This window comes from Triticum urartu, chromosome 1A (assembly GCF_056163025.1).
Source record: "Triticum urartu cultivar PI428250 chromosome 1A, HENAU_Tu73, whole genome shotgun sequence".
NCBI lineage: Eukaryota > Viridiplantae > Streptophyta > Magnoliopsida > Poales > Poaceae > Triticum > Triticum urartu.
The window spans coordinates 434,124,053-434,143,375 of NC_141873.1; positions in this window are offsets into that span (position 1 = coordinate 434,124,053).

The following is a 19,323-nucleotide window of genomic DNA, read 5'->3' on the forward strand; positions in this document are numbered from 1 at the left end:
TTTCATTCACCTCTCGTATTTCAAAAATGACATTACTTGTTGAAAGTTTTTACCTGGTGCAATACCATATAAGTATGACCCGTGAAATCTTTTGGGTTCACACAGTTTTAGAGAAGGCATATGTTCAACCCATAGGGGCTTCTTAGAAACATATACCACAAGTTTCATGAGTAAATATTACCAGCTCGAAAGCAGAGCATGGTTGGCAAAAGGAGAGGATACAAATTACCAAAGGCATTATGTATCGGAGAAAGAACTCACAAGGTGATTAATTACGAATGACATTGTCGGATAATAACCCAACAGTGGATATGGTGACCCACAATGGAGCTGATGTGAGTATCGATACCCAATCAGAGGAAGAAAGAATGCAAATGCATCGTTTTACAGAATATCTGAATAATTCAACGTTTAAATAACAAAGGAATTATGATTTTCAAATCAAGGGATCAGGAGCAAACGCTTTGATCAAGGACGGACAAGTTGAATAGACTTAGGGGTACAATCGATGGCAATCTGATTGGCCGAGGACCAGCTCACGTTTTAAATGACATCTGAGCTGGAAGGATGAATTTTATGATCTGAGTGAGGATTGCGAGCATTCGCAACATATTGAGTCAATGGACTCAAAATGATATTGACAAAGGTTGCCAATAAGATTGCTATACTTATGGGATTAACCATAATGCAAGCAAGCAAGAATTTCAGGAGCAATAGGTTGCTGAGGATCTTCGGAAGACCGAATGGTATTTCGAAGAATTTTGTGAACTGCATGAATATCTGGGGATGAGCGGATACTCGATAAATGCGAGTAATTATCCGTAGTGGTATGCATGTGGCAAAGAACTGCAAGGCAGTAGGCACAAAGTATTCTCGGGGTATCTTATAATAACAAGAACGACTGGAAATAAAAGTAAGCACGACAGGTCTAAATACTTGTCCAAAGGGATATTTCGGTGGTAGGGAATTGCAAAAGCAACGGCATAAGGTTTCGGGAGAATATCAGAGAGTATTGTCAGAATCTTCTGTTGAAGCAGTCGATCATCTGGCCTGAATGGGGCTCTCCGGGAGGAAGTATTTTCGAGAACCTAAAGTTAGATTTTAGTCAAATCATTTAACCCGGATAGAAGAGAGATCAGAGTCCCAGAGTAAAGGTCGAGGAGTAAAAGATCCTAGTACCACCCGATGGCGACGTGGGCCCGTAAGGCACACAGCCAAGTTAGTAAAAGTTTTTGCAATGTCTAGACTCGACTTCGGCCAAGGAGTGTGGAAGGGGGGTTCCTACAGGCAGTCGGCTCTGATACCAACTTGTGACGCCCCCGATTTGACCGTACACTAATCATGCACGCAAATGTGTACGATCAAGATCAAGGACTCACGGGAAGATATCACAACACAACTCTACAATTAAAATAAGTCATACAAGCATCGTATTACAAGCCAGGGGCCTCGAGGGCTCGAATACAAGAGCTCGATCATAGACGAGTCAGCGGAAGCAACAATATCTGAGTACAGACATAAGTTAAACAAGTTTGCCTTAAGAAGGCTAGCACAAACTGGGATACAGATCGAAAGAGGCGCAGGCCTCCTGCCTGGGATCCTCCTAACTACTCCTGGTCGTCGTCAGCGGGCATCACGTAGTAGTAGGCACCTCCGGTGTAGTAGGAGTCGTCGTCGACGGTGGCGTCTGGCTCCTGGGCTCCAACATCTGGTTGCGACAACCAGGAAGAAAGGAAAGGGGGGAAAAGGGGGAGAAAGCAACCGTGAGTACTCATCCAAAGTACTCGCAAGCAAGGAGCTACACTACATATGTATGCATTGGTATCAACTGCAATAAGGCTATCATAGGTGGACTGAACTGCAGAATGCCGGAATAAGAGGGGGATAGCTAGTCCTTTCGAAGACTACGCTTCTGGCGGCCTCCGTCTTGCAGCATGTAGAAGAGAGTAGACTGAAGTCCTCCAAGTAACATCGCATAGCATAACCCTAACCGATGATCCTCCCCTCGTCGCCCTGTGAGAGAGCGACCACCGGTTGTATCTGGCACTTGGAAGGGTGTGTTTTATTAAGTATCCGGTTCTAGTTGTCATAAGGTCAAAGTACAACTCCAAGTCGTCCTGTTACCGAAGATCACGGCTATTCGAATAGATTAACTTCCCTGCAGGGGTGCACCACATACCCCAACACGCTCGATCCCATTTGGCCGGACACACTTTCCTGGGTCATGCCCGGCCTCGGAAGATCAACACGTCGCAGCCCCACCTAGACCAACAGAGAGGTCAGCACGCCGGTCTAAACCTAAGCGCCCAGGGGTCTGGGCCCATCGCCCTTAGCACACCTGCACGTTGCGTGGGCGGCCGGAAGCAGACCTAGCCTAGTGGCGTTCCAGTCCAATCCAGCGCGCGCCGCTCCTTCGCTGACGTCAAGAAGGCTTCGGCTGATACCACGACGCCGGGATACCCATAACTACTCCCGCGTAGATGGTTAGTGCGTATAGACCAAATGGCCAGACTCAGATCAAATACCCAGATCTCATTAAGCGTGTTAAGTATTCGCGAACGCCGACCAGGGCCAGGCCCACCTCTCTCCTAGGTGGTCGGAACCTGCCCTGTCGCTCCGCCTCAAAGATCCACACAGAGGGCTGTTGGGACAAAGGTCCTTTCAGCCCCCAATCCGTGAATCACTCGCGGGTGCTCCACAAGCCGACCCGTCTTTAGTCACCACATGTATCATGTATAAAGCATATAGTATATACCCGTGATCAACTCCCGAGTGATCACGGCCCGATAGTATAGCATGGCAGACGGACAAGGATGTAGGGCCACTGATGAAAATGCTAGCATCCTATACTAAGCATTAGGATTGCAGGTAAAGGTAACAACAGTAGTAGCAAGGACAGGCTATGCATCAATATAGGATTAACGGGAAGCAGTAACATGCTACACTACTCTAATGCAAGCAGTATAGAGAAGAGTAGGCGATATCTGGTGATCAAAGGGGGGGGCTTGCCTGGTTGCTCTGGCAAGAGAGAGGGGTCGTCAACACCGTAGTCGTACGGGGTAGCAGCGGCGTCGGTCTCGGTGTCTAGAGAGAGAAGAGGGGGAAGAAACAATAAATATAATGCAAGCATATGCATAGTGAAGCATGACATGACAAGTAACGATGCTAGGCGTGCCCTAACGTGGTATGAGGTGGTACCGGTTAAGGGGGGAAACATCCGGGAAAGTATTCCCGGTGTTTCGTGATTTCGGGCAAAGGAGCCGGAGGGGGAAAGTTGTGGGTTCGATAGGTTAGGGGTGTGTGGCGGACAAACGGACTGCGTATCCGAATTCGTCTCGTCGTTCTGAGCAACTTTCATGTATAAAATATTTTCATCCGAATTACGGATTAAAATATATGATTTTCTAAAGATTTAAATCATTTTTAGGATTTATTTAATTAATTAAATCAACATTATCCAGAATAGTGTATGCTGACGTCAGCATGACGTCAGCAGTCAACGTTGACCGTTGACCTGGTCAACCTACTGTGTGGGTCCAGTGGGACCCACCTGTCATTCACTGTTTAGTTAATAATCAGTAGTTCACTAGGTTAATTAGTCATTAGGTTAATTATACTTAATTAGTTAAATTAATCATAGTTAATTAAATTAATTATTTAATTAATTAATTTTAATATTAATATTATTAATATATATATATTTTTTATCTCTTTTTTTTAACAGAAACGTTCTGTGGGGGCTAGGCCCCACACGTCATTGGCCTAGGGGGGCCTTGCGGGCGTTGGGTGCAGGCCGCGGGCGCCACCCGTTAACGGGCGAACTCGGGCGGCCGCTGCAGGCGCGCGGGCCAGCACCGGCGAGGCGGGCTGGGCGCCGGCTGCAGGCGAGAGGGGAGGCGGAAGGGGGGGCGGCGCGTGGCTCGTGGCCGCGGCCAGAGCAGCGACGCGACGGGCCGTGAGGAGGCCGGAGTGGCGCCGGGCAGGGGACGGTGACAAACGCGGCGGAGGCTGCGAGGGGAGCGGTGGCCGGAGTTACGGGTGGTGGGGAGGACATGCAGGAGCTCGTATCCGAGCTCGGGAAGGCACAGGGGGGGTGGCGGAGCTCACAGCGATGCTGTAGGGACGGACAGCGGGCTCGGGGTGGTCCGACGAGGTAGATCGACGACGGGGACGAGGTGGCAGCGACGGCGAATGGCGTCGGGTCGACGACGAGGCGAGGCGGCGGCTTCAGCTGGGCGCCGCGCGAGGGAGAGGAGGGGCGAGGAGTCCGGGAGGGGCGGCGCCGACGCCGGCTTGCATCGGGCGCAGGGGTGAGGCGGCGGGGCCGAGGCGCCGTCTCCCTCCATCTAGATCGGGGAGGGGCGAGGGAGACGCGCGGGGGAGGTTGAGGCGGAGGGCGGTGAATGGCGAGGCGGAGATGAGGAGGGCGGCAGCAGGGCGGCGCCGGCGACGGGCGCCGTCGTCGAGGTTGCGGGCGGGGCGGGATCGGGGCCATCCCGATTCAGATCGAGGAGGAGCGGGCGGCGTGGGGATCGAGCGAGTGGGGGGACGGGGGTGGTTAGGGTTCGGTCGACGGGGGGTTAAGGGGAGTGGGGTGGGCCGGCCTGGTGGCCCTATGGCCTGCTGGGCCATGGTCCAGCGGGGGGGGGGATCTTCTATTTTTTTTTTGTTTAACTGTTTATAACATTTTTCTTTTACGGTTTTAATTCATACTATTTTTGTTTTATGAAATATAATTCTAGCACCTAAATTAGTGGTAGTAATTATATTACTGCCACAATTATCCTTTTATTTATTAAAAGTAGTTTTCAATAATTTAATCATTTAAGTGACGATTAAATAAATAATTTAGCTATTGTTTCTATCATTTAGTGCATCTAAGCATTCTATAAAATTTTGGGTTCACCACCCTGATCATATATGATTTATTTGCTACACTTTGAACATTTTAGATTTGACTTTAGAAAACTTTTATCGTTTAACTTTATTTTAAGTTAGAATTCGAAAGGAACGTGATACACCGCAAGATTAAAAATAGTAACCATGGTGACGTGGCATCATTATCGTGAGATTACTGTAGCCTAATTATCCGGACGTCACACTAATGAGCTCCCCTGGGGCTCCAACCTCCTTCTCCTTCTCCCTCCCCCTATGGATACTTCATACTTCTACGTGACTAACTATAAGTAAGCCCACCCAAGAAGTGCTCTATCCTTCGCCCTAGAGCCTTCGGTATCATAGCCAAAACAACGATAATATACGGTAGTAAGATCGGTGGTACATTCATCGTCGACACCATGCATGCTTATAAAGGTTTTGCAACAAGGATCAAAGGGAACTTAAGCGCAGGCGCAAAGCCGTTGGACTCAACGACCTCGAATGACTCTGGGTTCTGCCATCCGGGAGCACCCAATCAAAATGATACATCATGTTCGCTAGTGTGAGTTCCACCAGCCGCAGCGTAAAGGCGATACCAGGGCATCCCCTCCTCCCCGCACCGAACGGTATGAACCGGGGATCCTTACCTGTGCCGCCCGGATAATCATGCTACAGTAATCCCACACTAATCATGCCACGTCACCTCGGTTACTGTTGCTAACCTCGCGATGATTCGAAACCGTTTCAATATTTAAATTCAAAGTAGGTCAGACAACAAAAGTTTTCAAAAGTTGAAACAAAAATGTTCGGGCGGTGCTGAATATTACAAGGGTAATTATGGTGTAGTAAACACATTTTTATAAAATGCCTAAATAATTTAACATGATTTAAAAACAGAAAAGTAAATAGATAAAAGAAAAGAAAATACAAAACCAAAACAAAAAAAAGGAGAGAACCCCCACCCACCCACTGGACCAGGCAGCCCACCTCCCCAGGCCGGCCCAACCGGCCGCGCCCCCACTCCCTTACCCTCTTCCCCCCACTTCCCCTAACCCTAACCGAACAGCCACTCCCCCCCCCACTCGCTTTCCCCTTCCCCCCACGATCCAGATCGGATCGTGGCCCGACCGCGCACGCCGCCCCGCCGCTGGACCTCGACCTCGCCGCTTGGGACGCCGCTCGACGCGGGAGCCCCTTCGCCTCCTCGACCACGCCTCATCCTCGTCGGCTCCTCTCGGCCTCCTTCCTCTCCGCCCGCGGCGCCATCATCTACTACCTCCTCTTCGACCACGAGCACGAGCTCGGGACCCCGTCGTCGCCGGACCAACGCCGCCCGTCGCCGGATCTCCCTCGTCGGACATCCCCCGACCTCCGTCGAGCCCACTGCCACGGTCCCTACTCCCCACCGTGAGCTCCCTTCCTTCCCTTCTCTGTCGCCGGCGCCGTTTCCCCCCACCCCGCAGCGCCCGCGTGCCGGAGCTCACGCTCCGGGCCGCCCTCGCCACACCGCACCACGCCCACACGTCCCGGTCCTCCTCCTCCCCGTCCCGCAGCTCCGTCCGGCGCTCGCACCGCTGCCCTGTCTGCCGCGGCCGCCTTTGCTCGCCCGTGCCCTCCCGTGCGGTCGCCCGCTCCTGCCGCTGCACCTGCCGCTGCACCTGCCGCCACCGCCGCTGCTTAGTGCCGCCCTGCCTCCACTGCTGCCCGTCGCCGCCTCCCTGCCGCTAGCCCCGCACCGCTCGCCGTTCGGGCGAAAACCACACGCCCGTGACCCAGCGCCCAGCGCCCGTAACCCGCTATGGCCCCTCTGGCCTATGACATGTGGGGCCCTGCCCCCAGAACGTTTATAAAGAAAAGGAATTAAAAATAATATATAAAATAAAAATATAATTAATTAAAGAAATAATTAACTTAATTAATTTTGATTAATTAAACTAATCAAATAATTAAACTAATTAAACATTAGTTATCTAATTAACCTGGTTAGTTAATTAGCTAATTAATTAGTTGTTGGGGAACGTAGCAATAATTCAAAATTTCCCTACGTGTCACCAAGATCAATCTATGGAGTCATCTAGCAACGAGGGAGGAGTAGATCTACGTACCCTTGTAGATCGCGCGCGGAAGCGTTCAAGAGAACGGGGTTGATGGAGTCGTACTCGTCGTGATCCAAATCACCGATGATCCTAGCGCCGAACGGACGCACCTCCGCGTTCAACACACGTACGGAGCAGCGACGTCTCCTCCTTCTTGATCCAGCAAGGGGGAGGAGAGGTTGATGGAGATCCAGCAGCACGATGGCGTGGTGGTGGAAGTAGCGGGATTCCAACAGGGCTTCGCCAAGCGTTGCGGGAGGAGGGAGATGTGTCACGGGAGGGAGAGGGAGGCGCCAGGCCTTAGATTGGATTGTCCTCCCTTTCCCCCACTATATATAGGGCCAAGGGAGAGGGGGAGGGCGCAGCCTTGCCCCTTCCTCCAAGGAAGGGTGCGGCCAAGGGGGGGAGGAGTCCATCCTCCCCAAGGCACCTCGGAGGTGCCTTCCCCCTTTAGGACTCTTGCCTTTTCCTCTTCTCTTGGCGCATGGGCCTCTTGGGGCTGGTGCCCTTGGCCCATATAGGCCAAGGTGCACCCCCTACAGCCCATGTGGCCCCCCGGGGCAGGTGGCCCCATCCGGTGGACCCCCCGGGACACTTCCGGTGGTCCCGGTACAATACCGGTGACCCCGAAACTTGTCCCGATGGCCGAAATAGCACTTCCTATATATAATTCTTTACCTCCGGACCATTCCGGAATTCCTCGTGACGTCCGGGATATCATCCGGGACTCCGAACAACTTTCGGGTTACCGCATACTAATATCTCTATAACCCTAGCGTCACCGAACCTTAAGTGTGTAGACCCTACGAGTTCGGGAGACATGCAGACATGACCAAGATGACTCTCCAGTCAATAACCAACAGCAGGATCTGGATACCCATGTTGGCTCCCACATGTTCCACGATGATATCATCGGATGAACCATGATGTCAAGGACTTAATCAATCCCGTATACAATTCCCTTTGTCTATCGGTACGACACTTGCCCGAGATTCGATCGTCGGTATCCCGATACCTTGTTCAATCTCGTTACCGGCAAGTATCTTTTACTCGTTTCGTAACACATCATCCCGTGATCAACTCCTTGATCACACTGTGCACATTATGATGATGTCCTACCGAGTGGGCCCAGAGATACCTCTCCGTTTACACGGAGTGACAAATCGCAGTCTCAATTCGTGCCAACCCAACAGACACTTTCGGAGATACCCATAGTGTACCTTTATAGCCACCCAGTTACGTTGTGACGTTTGGCACACCCAAAGCACTCCTACGGTATCCGGGAGTTGCACAATCTCATGGTCTAAGGAAATGATACTTGACATTAGAAAAGCTTTAGCATACGAACTACACGATCTATGAGCTATGCTTAGGATTGGGTCTTATCCATCACATCATTCTCCTAATGATGTGATCCCGTTATCAACGACATCCTATGTCCATGGTCAGGAAACCGTAACCATCTATTGATCAACGAGGTAGTCAACTAGAGGCTTACTAGGGACATGGTGTTGTCTATGTATCCACACATGTATCTCAGTTTCCTATCAATACAATTCTAGCATGGATAATAAACGATTATCATGAACAAGGAAATATAATAATAATCAATTTATTATTGCCTCTAGGGCATATTTCCAATAGTCTCCCACTTGCACTAGAGTCAATAATCTAGTTCACATCGATATGTGATTAACACTCAAGGTCACATCCCCATGTGACTAACACCCAAAGAGTTTACTAGAGTCAATAATCTAGTTCACATTTACCATGTGATTAACACTCGATGAGTTCTGGGTTTGATCATGTTATGCTTGTGAGAGAGGTTTTAGTCAACGGGTCTGAACCTTTCAGATCCGTGTGTGCTTTACAAATCTCTATGTCATCTCCTAGATGTAGCTACCACGTTCTATTTGGAGCTATTCCAAATAACTGTTCTACTATACGAATCCAGTTTACTACTTAGAATAATCTGGATTAGTGTCAAAGTTTGCATCGGCGTAACCCTGTACGACGAACTCTTTTACCACCTCCATAATCGAGAAAAGTTCCTTAGTCCACTAGTTACTAAGGATAACTTTGACCGCTGTCCTGTGATCCATTCTTGGATCACTCTTGTACCCCTTGACTGACTCATGGCAAGGCACACTTCAGGTGCGGTAGACAGCATAGCATACTATAGAGCCTACGTCTTAAGCATAGGGGACGACCTTCGTCCTTTCTCTTTCTTCTGCCGTGGTCGAGCTTTAAGTCTTAACTTCATACCTTACAACTCAGGCAAGAACTCCTTCTTTGACTGATCCATCTTGAACACCTTCAAGATCATGTCAAGGTATCTGCTCATTTGAAAGTACTATTAAGCGTTTTGATCTATCCTTACAGATCTTGATGCTCAATGTTCAAGTAGCTTAATCCAGGTTTTCCATTGAAAAACACTTTCCAAATAACCCTATATGCTTTCCAGAAATTCTACGTCATTTCTGATCAACAATATGTCAACATATATTTATCAGAAATTCTATAGTGCTCCCACTTACTTCTTTGGAAATACAAGTTTCTCATAAACTTTGTATACACCCAAAACTTTGATCATCTTATCAAAGCATACATTCCAACTCCGAGATGCTTACTCCAGTCCTTAGAAGGATTGCTGGAGCTTTGCATACTTATCAGCATCTTTCAGGATTGACAAAACCTTCCGGTTGTATCACATACAACCTTTCCTCAAGAAAATCGTCGAGGAAACAATGTTTTGACATCCTATCTGCAAGATTTCATAAATGATGCAGTAATCGCTAATATAATTCCAACAGACTCTTAGCATCGCTACGAGTGAGAAAGTCTCACCGTAGTCAACTCCTTGAACTTGTCGGGAAACTTCTTAATGACAAGTCGAGCTTTCTTAATGGTGACATTTACCATCATTGTCCGTCTTCCTTTTAAATCCATCTGTACTCAACAGCCTCACGACCATCAAGTAGTTCTTCCAAAGTCTACACTTTGTTTTCATACATGGATCCTCTCTCGGATTTTATGGCCTCGAGCCATTTATCGGAATCCAGGCCCACCATCGCTTCTCCATAGCTCGTAGGTTCATTGTTGTCTAGCAACATGACTTCCAAGACAGGATTACGTACCACTCTGAAGTAGTACGCATCCTTGTCATCCCACGAGGTTTGGTAGTGACTTGATCTGAAGTTTCATGATCACTATCATAAGCTTCCACTTCAATTTGTGTAGGTGCCACAGGAACAACTCCCTGTGCCCTGTCACACACTAGTTGAAGAGACGGTTCAATAACCTCATCAAGTCTCCACCATCCTCCCACTCAATTCTTTCGAGAGAAACTTTTCCTCGAGAAAGGACCCGATTCTAGAAACAATCCCTTATTGCTTTCGAATCTGAGACAGGAGGTATACCCAACTGTTTTGGGTGTCCTATGAAGATGCATTTATCCGCTTTAGGTTCGAGCTTATCAGCCTGAAACTTTTTCACATAAGCGTCGCAGCCCCAAACTTTTAAGAAATGACAGCTTAGGTTTCTCTAAACCATAGTTCATACGGTGTCAACTCATCGGAATTACGTGGTGCCCCTTTTAAAGTGAATGTGGTTGTCTCTAATGCCTAACCCATAAACTATTGTGGTAATCCGATAAGAGACATCATGGTATGCATCATATCCAATGGGGTGCAGTTATGATGTTCGGACACACCATCACACTATGGTGTTCCAGGCTGTATTAGTTGTGAAACAATTTCCACAATGTCTTAATTTTGTGCCAAACTCGTAATTCAGATATTCATCTCTATGATCATATCATAGATCTTTTATCCTCTTGTCACGACGATCTTTCAACTTCACCCTGAAATTACTTGAACCTTTCAATAATTCAGACTCGTGATTCATCAAGTAAATATACTCAACATCTACTCAAATCATCTGTGAAGTAAGAACATAACGATATCCACTACATGCCTCAGCACTCATTGGATTGCACACATCAAAATGTATTACTTCCAACAAGTTGCTTTGTAGTTCCATTTTACTGAAAACGAGGCTTTCAGTCATCTTGCCCATGTGGTATGATTTGCATGTCTCAAGTGATTCAAAATCAAGTGAGTCCAAACGGTCCATTTGCATGGAGTTTCTTCATGCATATACACCAATAGACATGGTTCGCATGTCTCAAACCTTTCAAAAACGAGTGAGTCCAAAGATCCATCAACATGGAGCTTCTTCATGCGTTTTATACCGATATGACTTACGTGGCAGTGCCACAAGTAGGTGGTACTATCATTACTATCTTTTGGCATGAACATGTGTATCACTACGATCGAGATTCAATAAACCATTCATTTTAGGTGTAAGACCATTGAAGGTATTATTCAAATAAACAGAGTAACCATTATTCTCTTTAAATGAATAACTGTATTGTGATAGACATAATCCAATCATGTCTATGCTCAACGCAAACACCAATCTCGATGGTAGAGGGAGCGTGCGATGCTTGATCATATCAACATTGGAAACACTTCCAACACATATCGTCAGCTCACCTTTAGCTAGTCTCCGTTTATTCCATAGCCTTTTGTTTCGAGTTACTAACACTTAGCAACCAAACCGGTATCTAATACCCTGGTGCTACTAGGAGTACTAGTAAAGTGCACATTAACATAATGTATATCCAATATACTTCTATCGACCTTGCCAGCCTCCTCATCTACCAAGTATCTAGGGTAATTCTGCTCTAGTGGCTGTTCCCCTTATTACAGAAGCACTTAGTCTCGGGTTTGGGTTCAACCTTGGGTTTCTTCACTAGAGCAGCAGCTGATTTGCCGTTTCATTATGTATCCCTTCTTGCCCTTGCCCTTCTTGAAACTAGTGGTTTCACAAACCATCAACAATTGATGCTCCTTCTTGATTTCTACTTTTGTGGTGTCAAACATCGCGAATATCTCAAGGATTCATCATATATGTCCCTGATATATTATAGTTCATCACGAAGCTCAAGCAGCTTGGTGGTAATGACGTCGGAGAACCATCACTATTTCATCTGGAAGATCAACTCCCACTCGATTCAAGCGATTGTTGTACTCAGACAATCTGAGCACAAGCTCAACAATTGAGCTTTTCTCCCTTAGTTTGCAGGCTAAGAAAATTGTCGGAGGTCTTATACCTCTTGACGTGGGCACGAGCCTGAAATCCCAATTTCAGCCCTCGAAACATCTCATATGTTTTGCGACGTTTCAAAAACGTTTTCGGTGCCTCAATTCTAAACCGTTTAACTGAACTATCACGTAGTTATCAAAATGTGTATGTCAGATGTTCGCAACATCCACAGATGACGTTCGAGGTTCAACACACTGAGCGGTGCATTAAGGACATAAGCCTTCTATGAAGCAATGAGGACAATCCTTAGTTTACGGACCTAGTCCGCATAATTGCTACTATCAACTTTCAACTAAATTTTCTCTAGGAACATATCTAAACAGTAGAACTAAAGCGCGAGCTACGACATAATTTGCGAAGACCTTTTGACTATGTTCAGGATAATTAAGTTCATCTTATGAACTCCCACTCAGATAGACATCCCTCTAGTCATCTAAGTGATTACATGATCCGAGTCAACTAGGCCGTGTCCGATCATCACGTGAGACGGACTAGTCAAAGTCGGTGAACATCTTCATGTTGATCGTATCTACCATACGACTCATGCTCGACCTTTCGGTCTTCTGTGTTCCGAGGCCATGTCTATGCACATGCTAGGCTCGTCAAGTTAACCCTAAGTGTTTTGCATGTGTAAAACTGTCTTACACCCGTTGTATGTGAACGTAAGGATCTATCACACCCGATCATCACGTGGTGCTTCGAAACGACGAACTTTAGCAACGGTGCACAGTTAGGGGAGAACACATTCTTGAAATTGTAATGAGGGTCATCTTATTTACTACCGTCGTTCTAAGCAAATAAGATGTATAAACATGATAAACATCACATGCAATCAAATAATAGTGACATGATATGCCAATATCATATAGCTCCTTTGATCTCCATCTTGGGGCTCCATGATCATCTATTACAAGAACATGATCAATCTCATACATCACATATATCATTCATCACATCCTTTTGGCCATATCACATCACATAGCATACCCTGCAAAAACAAGTTAGACGTCCTCTAATTGTTGTTTGCATGTTTTACGTGGCTGCTATGGGTTTCTAGCAAGAACGTTTCTTACCTACGCAAAGACCACAACGTGATGTGCCAATTTCTATTTACCCTTCATAAGGACCCTTTTCATCGAATCCGATCCGACTAAAGTAGGAGAGACAGACACCCGCTAGCCACCTTATGCAACTAGTGCATGTCAGTCGGTGGAACCGGTCTCACGTAAGAGTACGTGTAAGGTCGGTCCGGGCCGCTTCATCCCACGATGCCGCCGAATCAAGATAAGACTAGTAACGGCAAGCATATTGAACAAAATCAACGCCCACAACTACTTTGTGTTCTACTCGTGCATAGAAACTACGCATAGACCTAGCTCATGATGCCACTGTTGGGGAACGTAGCAATAATTCAAAATTTTCCTACGTGTCACCAAGATCAATCTATGGAGTCATCTAGCAACGAGGGAGGAGTAGATCTACGTACCCTTGTAGATCGCGCGCGGAAGCGTTCAAGAGAACGGGGTTGATGGAGTCGTACTCGTCGTGATCCAAATCACCGATGATCCTAGCGCCGAACGGACGCACCTCCGCGTTCAACACACGTACGGAGCAGCGACGTCTCCTCCTTCTTGATCCAGCAAGGGGGGAGGAGAGGTTGATGGAGATCCAGCAGCACGACGGCATGGTGGTGGAAGTAGCGGGATTCCAACAGGGCTTCGCCAAGCGCTGCGGGAGGAGGGAGATGTGTCACGGGAGGGAGAGGGAGGCGCCAGGCCTTAGATTGGATTGTCCTCCCTTTCCCCCACTATATATAGGGCCAAGGGAGAGGGGGAGGGCGCAGCCTTGCCCCTTCCTCCAAGGAAGGGTGCGGCCAAGGGGGGGGAGGAGTCCATCCTCCCTAAGGCACCTCGGAGGTGCCTTCCCCCTTTAGGACTCTTCCCTTTTCCTCTTCTCTTGGCGCATGGGCCTCTTGGGGCTGGTGCCCTTGGCCCATATAGGACAAGGTGCACCCCCTACAGCCCATGTGGCCCCCCGGGGCAGGTGGCCCCACCCGGTGGACCCCCCGGGACACTTCCGGTGGTCCCGGTACAATACCGGTGACCCCGAAACTTGTCCCGATGGCCGAAATAGCACTTCCTATATATAATTCTTTACCTCCGGACCATTCCGGAATTCCTCGTGACGTCCGGGATCTCATCCGGGACTCCGAACAACTTTCGAGTTACCGCATACTAATATCTCTATAACCCTAGCGTCACCGAACCTTAAGTGTGTAGACCCTACGGGTTCGGGAGACATGCAGACATGACCGAGATGACTCTCCGGTCAATAACCAACAGCGGGATCTGGATACCCATGTTGGCTCCCACATGTTCCACGATGATCTCATCGGATGAACCACGATGTCAAGGACTTAATCAATCCCGTATACAATTCCCTTTGTCTATCGGTACGACACTTGCCCGAGATTCGATCGTCGGTATCCCGATACCTTGTTCAATCTCGTTACCGGCAAGTCTCTTTTACTCGTTCCGTAACACGTCATCCCGTGATCAACTCCTTGATCACACTGTGCACATTATGATGATGTCCTACCGAGTGGGCCCAGAGATACCTCTCCGTTTACACGGAGTGACAAATCGCAGTCTCGATTCGTGCCAACCCAACAGACACTTTCGGAGATACCCGTAGTGTACCTTTATAGCCACCCAGTTACGTTGTGACGTTTGGCACACCCAAAGCACTCCTACGGTATCCGGGAGTTGCACAATCTCATGGTCTAAGGAAATGATACTTGACATTAGAAAAGCTTTAGCATACGAACTACACGATCTATGAGTTATGCTTAGGATTGGGTCTTGTCCATCACATCATTCTCCTAATGATGTGATCCCGTTATCAACGACATCCTATGTCCATGGTCAGGAAACCGTAACCATCTATTGATCAACGAGCTAGTCAACTAGAGGCTTACTAGGGACATGGTGTTGTCTATGTATCCACACATGTATCTCAGTTTCCTATCAATACAATTCTAGCATGGATAATAAACGATTATCATGAACAAGGAAATATAATAATAATCAATTTATTATTGCCTCTAGGGCATATTTCCAACATTAGTATGACAGTGGGGTCCACCCCCTAATTAATACTAATTAGATTAATTAAATTTGGATAATTAACATGTGTCTCTGACCAGTGGGACCCATTGGTCAGGTTGACCAGTCAACCCCCGTTGACTGCTGACGTCAGCATGACATCATGCCGATGTCATAAATCCAAATTTCGAATTAAATTAAATAATTAATTAAATTCCAGAAATTAATAAAATCTTTAAAAAAAATCATATCTTTTAATCCGTAACTCGGATTAAATTATTTTCAACATGAAAGTTGCTCAGAACGACGAGACGAACCCGGATACGCAGCCCGTTCGTCCGCCACGCATCCCTAACATAGTGAACCTGCAACATTTCACCTCCGGTTCATCTGTCCGAAAACGCGAAACACCGGGGATACTTTCCCGGATGTTATCCCCCTTCACCGGTATCACCTAATACCGCGTTAGGGCACCCCTAGCACCGTTACTTGCCTTGTCATGCATCGTTATGCATCTGTTTGCATTATATTTATTGTTTCTTCCCCCCTCTTCTTCCGCTAGACACCGAGACCGACGCCGCTGCTACCCAGTACAACAACGGAGTTGACGACCCCTCTCTCTTGCCAGAGCAACCAGGCAAGCCCCCCCTTTGATCACCAGATATCGCCTATTCTTATCTCTACTGCTTGCATTAGAGTAGTGTAGCATGTTACTGCTTTCCGTTAATCCTATTCTGATGCATAGCCTGTCCTTGCTACTACTGTTGTTACCTTTACCTGCTATCCTAATGCTTAGTATAGGATGCTAGTGTTCCATCAGTGGCCCTACACTCTTGTCCGTCTGCCATGCTATACTACTGGGCCGTGATCACTTCGGGAGGTGATCATGGGCATATACTATATACTTTACACAGTTACCTTACCTGTGATACTGTTCGGAGATGGGGGCTGAAGGGGCAGGTGGCTCCATCCAGGTAGTGGTGGGCCTGGGTTCCCGACGGCCCCCGACTGTTACTTTGAGGCGGAGCGACAGGGCAGGTTGAGACCACCTAGGAGAGAGGTGGGCCTGGCCCTGGTCGGCGTTCGCAGATACTTAACACGTTTAACGAGATCTTGGTATTTGATCTGAGTCTGGCTACTGGCCTATACGCACTAACCATCTACGCGGGGACAGTTATGGGCACTCGACGTCGTGGTATCAGCCGAAGCCTTCGTGACATCAGCGACTGAGTGGCGCGCGCCGGATTGGACCGTAAGCCTGCTCTTGTATTAAGGGGGCTAGTTCTGCTTCCGGCCGCGTTCGCAACGTGCAGGTGTGTAAAGGGCGATGGGCCCAGACCCCCTGCGCCATAGGATTTAGACCGGCGTGCTGACCTCTCTGTTGTGCCCAGGTAGGGCTGCGACGTGTTGATCTTCCGAGGCCGGGCATGACCCAGGAAAGTGTGTCCGGCCAAATGGGATCGAGCGTGTTGGGTTATGTGGTGCACCCCTGCAGGGAAGTTAATCTATTCGAATAGCCGTGATCTTCGGTAACAGGACGACTTGGAGTTGTACCTTGACCTTATGACAACTAGAACCGGATACTTAATAAAACACACCCTTCCAAGTGCCAGATACAACCCGGTGGTCGCTCTCTAACAGGGCATTGAGGAGAGGATCGCCGGTTAGGATTATGCTATGCGATGCTACTTGGAGGACTTCAGTCTACTCTCTTCTACATGCCGCAAGACGGAGGCTGCCAGAAGCGTAGTCTTCGAAAGGATTAGTTATCCCCCTCTCATTCTGGCATTCTGCAGTTCAGTCCACATATGATACCCTTATTCCATTTGATACCCATGCATATGTAGTGTAGCTCCTTGCTTGCGAGTACTTTGGATGAGTACTCACGGTTGCTTTCTCCCTCTTTTCCCCCTATCCCTCCTACCTGGTTGTCGCAACCAGATGTTGGAGCCCAGGAGCCAGACGCCACCTTCGACGACGACTCCTACTACACCGGAGGTGCCTACTACTACGTGCTGCCCGCTGACGACGACCAGGAGTAGTTAGGAGGATCCCAGGCAAGAGGCTTGCGCCTCTTTCGATCTGTATCCCAGTTTGTGCTAGCCATCTTATGGCAACTTGTTTAACTTATGTCTGTACTCAGATATTGTTGCTTCCGCTGACTCGTGTATGATCGAGCTCTTGTATTCGAGCCCTCGAGGCCCCTGGCTTGTATTATGATGCTTGTATGACTTATTTTATTTGTAGTGTTGTGTTGTGATATCTTCCCGTGAGTCCCTGATCTTGATCGTACACGTTTGCGTGTATGATTAGTGTACGATTAAATCGGGGGCATCACAAGTTGGTATCAGAGCCGACTGCCTGTAGGAATTCCCCTTCCACACTCCTTGGCCGAAGTTGAGTCTAGTCATTACAAAACTTTTACTAACATGGCTGTGTGCCTTACGGGCCCACGTCGCCATTGGGTGGTATTAGGATCTTTTATTCCTCGTCTATACTCTGGGATTCTGACTCTCTCCTACTCGGGTTAAATGATTTTGCTAAAATCTAACTCTAGGTTCTCGTTACCACTTCCTGCCGAAGAGCCCCTTCATTATAGATGATCGACCGCTTCAACAGAAGGTTCTGACAATATTCTCCGATGTTCTCCCAAAACCTTATGCCATTGCTTTTGCAATTCCCTACCACCGAAATATCCCTATGGGTAAGTATTTAGACCTGTCGTGCTTACTTTTATTCCCAGTCGATCTTGTTATTATAAGATACCCCGAGAATACTTTGTGCCTACTGCCTTGCAGTTCTTTGCCACATGCATACCACTACGGATAATTACTCGCATTTATCGAGTATCCGCTCATCCCTAGATATTCATGCAGTTCACAAAATTCTTCGAAATACCATTCGGTCTTCCAAAAATCCTGAGCAACCTATTGCTCCTGAAATTCTTGCTTGCTTGCATTATGGTTAATCCCATAAGTATAGTAATCTTATTGGCAACCTTTGTCAATATCATTTTGAGTCCATTGACTCAATATGTTGCGAATGCTCGCAATCCTCACTCAGATCATAGAATTCATCCTTCCAGCTCAGATGTCATTTAAAACGTGAGCTGGTCCTCGGCCAATCAGATTGCCATCGATTGTACCCCTAAGTCTATTCAACTTGTCCGTCCTTGATCAGAGCGTTTGCTCCTGATCCCTTCATTTGAAAATCATAAATCCTTTGTTATTTAAACGTTGAATTATTCAGATGTTCTGTAAAACGATGCATTTGCATTCTTTCTTCCTCTGATTGGGTATCGATACTCACATCAGCTCCATTGTGGATCACCATATCCACTGTTGGATTATTATCCGACAATGTCCTTCATAATTAATCACCTTGTGAGTTCTTTCTCCGATACATAATGCCTTTGGTAATTTGTATCCTCTCCTTTTGCCAACCATGCTCTGCTTTCGAGCTGGTAATATTTACTCTCAAAGCTTGTGGTATATGTTTCCACGATACCCTGACGGGTTGAACCTATGCCTTCCTTAATTTGTGTGACCTTGAAAGTTATGCGGGTTATACCCTGCTGACGCTTTGTCAGATAACTTTTCAGCACTACAACTTTGAAAAGGGGAGGTAAATGTAAGGTTATGCATTGAAGAAGTGGGAGTCGACCTTGAACTTTGTGTTCATGCCCATGGACACGATGTAGATCTTATCATTAAAGCTTCTCTTAAATTAATTACTCCCTTGGTATAAGTTCAGCTTATATCTGGGATCTGGCCTTTGGCAATCGTGGTTCCGACCATGATCTCCTTTAAATACCATTTCTCGTGCAAGTTTAAGCACCTGTCTTCTATAGAGCAATACCCCAGTCCAACCTCTACTTTGATCTGTCGTCGAGTATTACCCCCTGGTACCTCGAGATTGTCATGGAACTGCATAGCTTCTTATGAGTTCTTCATCAAGTGCTACATTCCCACTAATTCCAAGTTTTCACGGGCTCTGAGTCATTAAACACTCAAAAACACCGATAACTGAACCGAGCCTGCACTACGGTTCAACGACACTTGATAATCTTCTTTAAG